Here is an 8180-nt window from a genome sequence, read left to right on the forward strand (position 1 = left end):
CCAGCAGAAATTTCTGCGAGAATTTCGTTGATGATATTCTGCCTCCAGGACAGCATTGGGCATCACATGAGAGCAGACAAAGCAGTTCAAACTTGTCCACCTTTTGTGCAAAACTGGCTGTCCTCTGGGCCCCCCAGAAAGGCTGTATCTCACGCCACTGGGGTCCAGGGCTTGAGGGAGGTGCTGTTTTCTGAGTCTGCAGATAAGGAAACAGGATGAGACTTGGCGTTAATTGGCTATGATCTCACAGCTAGTAAGTGGCAGGCCCAAGATTCAGACCTGAGTCTATCTCATGCCAAAGCCCTGCTCCCTTTCCCTGCCACACAGTCCCAGTGACCCGAGTGCCACCTTTACTAGAGGTGCCACCTTGCTTTCAAGCATCAGATCCACCATGGGGAGACAGATGTCTCTAGACCACGAACATGAGGGAAAGAATAACTCAGGAAGGTCCCAAATTTGAGACTAAGGCAGGCTATGCTACGGTGACAGCCTACATCATGTCCAAAACACCAAGAAAGCCAGAAGGACCTCAGTGACACTTTCTCCCACCTGTGCGTATGCCCATCCTCTGCCTTCTTGCAGGAGGCCTGGGGTCCCAACCTTCCAGGCTACCTTCTCCCCAGCCAGTCAGGTGGCAATGCAGACTGATGGGGCACATCTGCCACTCCTGTATCCCCAACTCACACCAGGTGGTGTGATGTGTGTCTGGGCCTCAGTCCTGAGCTCAACTGGGGAGGGCAGCCAAGCTACCCTCTTCCAGTAGTGAAACCGAATTGCTGGTCTGGAAAAACTATCCCACTAGCCACACTGGAAACCTGCCCAGGCCCAACACCTCTGGATTTGGCATCTCCAGCCAGGCATCACGCAGCCCACAGGTGACCCACTTAGGTGACCCTCTGGCCCTTCTGCTGGGAACTCACCCAGCTTCTATAGAGCTGTTCTCCTCAGGCAGCATCCTCCCGGTTCTGTCTTGCTCTTGCGTTCCTCTCCAACATCTTAGGGACAGCTTCCCTAGGGAGCTCGTGCAAGGAACAGAGCTGTCCTGGCTCCCCATACTCTCTGGGCTCATCTCTGAGGTCTCCCCAGGTCTAGGGTCGGACACCCTATGGTACCGAGACCTGCAGAAAGCTGAGGGGGAGAAGGTATGAATGCTGCTGACCTCAGACTGGGGCAGGCCTGAAGAACAGGTCTGTTCCAGCTTGAAAGGGGTTGAAGAAAGGCCAAACAATGGGATTAAAGTCAGAACTGGGTTCTGGACAGGGAGTTTGTTGCATCAGCATCTAGATTATCCGCATGCTCTCTGCTAGGTGCACCTGCTTGGGGCATTGTAGAGCTTCATCTGCCAATGCCCTACTCCCTTTCCACTCTGGGCAGACCCAACTCTAGAGTGATGTGAAAGACAGGCCACCTGGGATGGCCCCCTTGGGTACAGGAGCATGAACTTCTTTCTTTTCGTATCCTTAGGTCCTTCTAAGAGGCACCCATACCACTGAGTGCAGCAGCGATACAAAGTGCACATGCAACTACACAAGCCATTATGTGGCTCTGCCTCTGTGTACTCTTTACCTCATTTGGTAAATGCCATTCTCTCTCCTAAATGCCATTATCATTAGAGAAGGGAAGATACTCCAGTGTAAACCAGAAAGAAGTAAACAAGTATGGCTCTTTTTTTAAATTGAAATATAGTTGGTTTACAGTGTTAATTTCTGCTATACAGCAAAGTGGTTCAGTTATACATACACACACACACATATATATATACATATATATATATACTTTTTTTTTTTTTTTTGTCACATCTGTGGCATGCAGAAGTTCCTGGGCCAGGGACCCACACCAGAGCAGCAACCGGCACCAGAGAAGTGACAACACTGGATCCTTAACCCACTGCACCACAAGAGAACTCCCATATATATATTCTTTTTTGCATTCTTCTCCATTTTGATTTATCACAGGATATTGAATATAGTTCCCGGTGCTATACAGTCAGAACTTGTTGTTTATCCATTCTATTTTAATAATTTATATCTGCTAATCCCAACTTCCTAGTCCATCCTCCTCAACCTCCCCTCCATCCACCTTGGAAACCACAAATGTGTTCTCTATGTCATGAGTCTGTTTCTGTTTCGTATATAGCTTCATTTACATCATATTTTAGATTCCACATATAAGTGATATCATATGGTATTTTTCTCTTTCTGGCTTGCTTTGCTTAGCATAATAATCTCTAGGTCCATCCATGTTGCTGCAAATGGCTTTATTTCATTCTTTTTACAGCTGAGTAGTATTCCATTGGGTATATGTACCACATATTATTAATCCATTCATCTGTCAACGGGTGTTTGTTTCCATGTCTTGGCTATTGTGAATAGTGCTGATATGAATATAGGGGTGCGTGTATCTTTTTGAATTATAGTTTTGTCCAGATAGATGCCCAGGAATGAGATTGCTAGATTATATAGTAGTTCTATTTTTAATCTTTTGAGGAACCTCCGTACTTTTTTCCACAGTGGCTGCACCAATTTACATTCCCACCAACAGTGTAGGAGGGTTCCCTTTTCTCCACACCCTCTCCAGCATTTGTTATTTGTTGACTTGTTAATGATGGCCATTCTGACCAGTGTGAAGTGGTACTTCATTGTAGTTTTGATCTACATTTCTCTGATAATTAGCGATGTTGAGAATCTTTTCATGTGCCTACTGGCATCTATATTTTAATTCAGATATGACTAAAACTTTGATGCAGGTCTGACATTTGTGAAGGGAAGATGGGACAATGGCAGCAAATGCCTTAGGTGACAGTGCAATTCCAAGAAAGTCTCAGCTACCCCAACATGGAGCTTCAAAGATTCCTTTCTTGCTCAGCCATGGGCTGGCTAGGGAGAACAGAGCATATACTTGAAAACTGAAGCATGAGTTCCTATTGTGGCTCAGTGGGTTAAGGACCCGACATCATCTCTGTGAGGATGCAGGTTTGATTCCTGGCCTGGCTCAGTTGGTTAAGGATCAGGCATTGCTGCAAGCTGTGGCACAGGTCACAGATGTGACTCAGATCCGGTGTTACTGTGGCCATGGCATAGGCTACAGCCACAGCACTGATTTAACCCCTGGGCTGGGAACTTCCATATGCTGCAGGCATGGCCATAAAAAGAAAAAAAAAAAAAAAAGAAGGAAAGAAAAAGAAAAATCCAGCAGGAATTCCTGTCATGGCTCAGCAGTAACAAACCCCACCAGTATCCATGAGGATGCAGGTTGATCCCTGGCCTCACTCAGTGGGTTAAGGATCCGGCATTGCCGTGAGCTGTGGTGTAGGCCACAGATATGGCTCAGATCTGGCATTGCTGTGGCTATGGTGCAGGCTGGCAGCTACAGCTCTGATTCGACCCCTAGCCAGGGAACTCCTTTATGTTGCACATGCAGCCCTTTAAATAAAAGAAAAAGAAAAGAAAAGAAAAAAAGAAAGAAAGAAAAACTGCAGCAGATCCCTGAGACACTATAGCTGGAACATGGTGGCTGAGCACACTCTTCATAGCCGGCTCTCCCTTGAAGGGGGTCAAGCAGCACATCTCCATGGTTACATTTTTAGGTCAAAATTCAACTTCCTGAGGAGTTGTATCAGTTAGTTTTTGCTGTGTAACAAGCCACCCTAAAACACAGTGACTCTAAAAAAATTAAGAATTTCTCATGCATTTGAGAGTTGGTGCTGTTGGCGCTGAATCTGAGCTAATTTTGCTTCTATGGGTGGTGGCTGTCATCTGGTCTAGACTGGCCTCTGGTCTAGCCACTAGCTCCAGCTTCCAGTGTCTTTCATCCTCCAGCAGGCTGTTTCCAGTGTCTCAGTGGCCTTAGTCCAATCAAAAGACTAAGTCCTATGAATTAGTTGGCCAACTTTAGACACACAGCCCTTTTTCTTGATGAATGGATTGTTTTGCTTTTCCTAAAGGATTTATAATGAGAAGTATTAGCTGTGGCACAGATTCTGCCTTGGCAGGCCCATGAATAACTAGGGGCAATTTTATTATCTAGAACCATTTAACCAACACATTTGCACTGGTCTCAGCAACAGCTTGAGTTGTTTATTTGCTACGTGGGCCATATTTGGAAACATGTTTTAGTTTAGAAACTAAGATTAGAATTTCTGGGTTAAACCAGTAAAATCTGGGTGGTAAATTATCCCATTGAACTATTAACAAAATATAAACAACTAGGGGAAGGAATTCCCCTCTCTGAGCCATGGATTCTACGTGTGAGAACAGTAGTTTAGCCCAGACACCATTCACAGGCCTGGCATGAACAGTGAGGTCAGGGCTGATTCACCGTGAGACCTGTTTACTATGAGGAGGCAGAAGAGCTTTTCAGAGCATCTCCCCAGAGTTACACGCCACCACATGGAAACCAGATGAAATAGTTCTCCCTCAACACCTCAGAAAAAGCCACACACCACAAACACACGTAGAATACCCCAGCATCGGAGTTTCCATTGTGGCTCAATGGAAATGAATCTGACTAGCATCCATGAGGACACAGGTTTGATCCCTGGCCTCACTAGGTGGGTTAAGGATCCGGCATTGCTGTGAGTTGTGGTGTAGGTCACAGATGCGGCTTGGATCCCATTGTTGCTGTGGCTGTGGTGTAGGCCGGCAGCTGTAACTTTAATTCCACCCCAGCCTGGGAACCTCCATAGGCTGCGGGTGTGGCCCTAAAAAGACAAAAGAAAAAAAAAAATACCCCAGCATCAATCCTGAGAATTCCCCAATACCACGTATTGGCTATGATCCCTAAACTTCCAGAGTCAGCTCTAAAACACAAGGCTAAACTTTTGTTTTGGAGCCCCCTACCTTTTATGAAGAAAAATATATATACCATTAGTATGATCATTCCAGAGAGTTCCTTTGTGGCTCAGTGGGTTAAGGATCCGGCATTGTCATGGCAGCAGCTGGGGTCACTCCTGTGGCTCGGGAACTTCCACAGGTTGTGGACACAGCCAAAAAAGAAAAAATGTGATCAGGGCAAAAAAGATCGATTCAAGACAGGACTGAATAATCCTCTGCAAGGCAGTTTTCTTCTCAGGTCCTGCAGAGAGAAAGAAGAAGAGATAGTTAAGAAAAAAACCTACTGGCTGGGCCCAAAGAGACCACATGACTGCTTGGAGGATCTGTGTGGTGTGTCATTTTCCCTGATGACCTCCTGCCACATCCTCCATCCTATCACCTAAACCTCCACACATCAAACAGACTGTTCAGCACTTGCCCAGAAATATGCTGCAAACATCTATCTTTGTACCATATACACATGCCAGGCACATGTTCAAAGCTTTCATGCTACTACACCATCCTCTATCACTCGTAGACTGCCATAGATTCCATGTCTTATCTCCCCTCAAAATTCCTATGTCGAAACCCTAATCCCCAAGGCGATGGTATTAGGAGGGTGATTAGGTCATGAGGGTAGAGCCCTCATGAGTGAGATTAATGCCTTATAAATGAAGCCCTCAAGAGATCCCTCACCCAGAGTTCCCGTCGTGGTGCAACAGTTAACGAACCCGACTAGGATCCATGAGGATGCAGGTTTGGTCCCTGGCCTCGCTCCGTGGGTTAAGGATCCGGTGTTGCCATGAGCTGTGGTGTAGGTTGCAGACGCAGCTAGGATCTGGCGTTGCTGCAGCGGTGGCATAGGCTGATAGCTGTAGCTCCGATTCGACCCCTAGCCTGAGAACCTCCATGTGCCACGGGTGCAGCCCTAAAAAGCAAAAAAAAAAAAAAAAAAAAAAAAAAAAAAGGAGATCCCTCACCCTTTCCCCATATGAGGACACAATGAGAAGTCTGACACCTGGACCCACACAATCATGCTGGAACACAGACCTTGGAATTCTAGCCTCCAAAATTGTTCTCACCATTGTTTACAAATCACCCAGTCTGTGGCAATTTGTTACAACAGCTCAAAAGGACTAAGACATATCCATATCACCCGGACAAATCCCCTTTGTCATACATATTTTAACTTCGTACTCCCCATCCCTCACACATACCCTAAACACATGCCGGCACACACCACCCACACCATCACTATCCCTTACTTCCAAGCACAATTTCTCTTCCTTCAGGACCATCCCGAGCCCCACCTGGCACACACAGACCACAGCCCCCAGGGGCACAGGTCAGCCTCAGCCCTCTTTCCCTCTCTTAGCTCTAGGCAGATGCCCTGGCCAGCAGGGTCATCTCCACCCAGGACAAGAGCCATGACCATGGAAGCCAGGATTACAAGCTCACCAAACTCCACCTGACCAGCAGGAGGAGAGCTGTAGTGAGTTGGGTTATCCTAAGCTAAGGACCCAGTGTGCCTGGGGAAAGCCCTGGGCATCTGCAGGACCATCCTCTATGGCCTCCCTATCTTGGGCACAGAACTATGGATTCAGCCTTGATGAGCCAAGGGTTTGCAGTGCACCTGGAGCCTAAACAGAAGAGTTTCTGGCAGGGCCAGGTCCTTGGATCCTGATAGAGCCTTATCCTCAGGGGAACCTGGACAGGACCCCTGTCCCCCTTTCTCCTAGCAGCTGGCAAGCTCCTCACTTCAAGCCATGTAGACCACCCAGAACATCTGAGCTGCCATGAGCTAACAAGTAGCCCATTTCCACCAGAGGACCACTGTTGCCACTCTGTACCTATGGGACCATCTGCCCTGGCTTAGGACCTAGTCTGGACTGCCGACTTGGGCTGAGCTCAACCAGACCAAGCTTTCTCTCCTTCCCTGGCCCCCATCTTCCCCTGGCCTGTGAGGGAACCATTTTTATCATCCTCCCTCCTTAAGATGAAGAGGAAGGGCAATGTCCAGGAGGATGCTCACCCATCAAAATCAAGGTGAAGTTGAAACTCTGGCACGTGAACAAGGATGCGTGCCACACCACACACTGGTAGATGGTCATACTGTCTTCCAGAGAGGGCTTCAGCCTCAAATAGCTAGTGACATTGTAGGTATCATCCTCATTTTTGATGGTGGAACCCGTGATGTTGACTTCAGAAGCCTCCTGGTACTGGGAATCTTTCTGGGGCCACTTTTTCCACATTATGTGTATATCCTCTGGGTAGAACCTGCTTGACTTACACAAAATATGTCTGTATTCATTACCTTTCACTGGGTCTTGCTCCTGAAACAAGCTGCTGACTGGGTGAGATATCAAGGGAGAGAAATCACTGTTGAGGTACCATCAGGACTTGCTTATGATCAGCCTAATGTCAGGCCTATGACAAGCCTTCAAGAAAGGCAACTAAACTGAACGGGATTCTGTTCAGGCAAAATGTTCTGGGTATGTTGGTCCTAGTTCCAGGCAGGTCCTGATGTACCATGACCCCAAATCTCACAGCAATTTTGTAAGGCAGAGTTTCTTTCTTTTCTTTCTTTCTTTTTTTTTTTTTTTTTTTTTTTTTTGGTCTTTTAGGGCCACACCCATGGCATATGGGAAGTTCCCAGGCTAGGGGTCAAATGGGAGCTACAGCTGCTGGCCTACACCAGAGCCACAGCAACACCAGATCCAAGCTGCGTCTGTGACCTACACCACAGCTCACGGCAGCACCAGATCCTTAACCCACTGAGCGAGGCCAGGGATTGAACCCACAACTTCACGGTTCCTAGTTGGGTTTGTTTCTGCTGTGCCATGACAGGAACTCTTCTTCTTTTTTTTTTTAAGTGATTTTTATTTATTCCATTATAATTGGTTTACAGTGTTTGTCAATTTTCTACCGTACAGCAAAGTGACCCAGTCACACATACATACATACATTCTTTTTCTCACATTATCCTCCAAAATGCTCCATCATAAGTGACTAGATGTAGTTCCCAGTGCTATACAGCAGGGTCTCATTGCTTTTCCATTCCAATGGCAATAGTTTGCATCCATTAACCTCAGATTCCCGGTCCATCCCTGTAAAGCAGAGTTTCTTAAGCCATTCTGTGTGACAGACTCCTCTGAGAATCTGCGGAAAGCCTTGCAACACTGTTGTGGTAGAGACTGCTAATGGCTGTCTATCTCCATTCTTTAATGACACCTCCAAGTTTCGAGCTATTTCTCCCACCCTCCATGGCAGTTAGGTGTAGACAGATGAACTCAGGGTCTGGAAGTTTGAATGTAATCAGAAGCAGTGAGAGCAACTTCTAAGAAGTATCCTGAAATAACAAGCATATCT

At 46.7% G+C, this 8180-nt stretch overlaps 1 long non-coding RNA gene across 1 annotated transcript; it reads right to left on the reverse strand.

The window, feature by feature from the left end:
* Positions 1-2200: 2200 nt before the first annotated feature.
* On the reverse strand, positions 2201-6671 carry LOC146405353 (uncharacterized). Its single transcript, XR_014837243.1, has 2 exons — positions 6596-6671; positions 2201-5716 (listed from the first exon to the last, which is right to left on the reverse strand). It is a non-coding gene; the product is annotated as an uncharacterized LOC146405353 (long non-coding RNA).
* Between the last annotated feature and the right edge of the window lie 1509 nt (positions 6672-8180).

This window comes from Sus scrofa, chromosome 2 (assembly GCF_054392235.1).
Source record: "Sus scrofa isolate SSC_HxYL_T2T_F1_AM1 chromosome 2, Sscrofa_HxYL_maternal_Yorkshire_Landrace_v2.0, whole genome shotgun sequence".
Classification (NCBI taxonomy): domain Eukaryota; kingdom Metazoa; phylum Chordata; class Mammalia; order Artiodactyla; family Suidae; genus Sus; species Sus scrofa.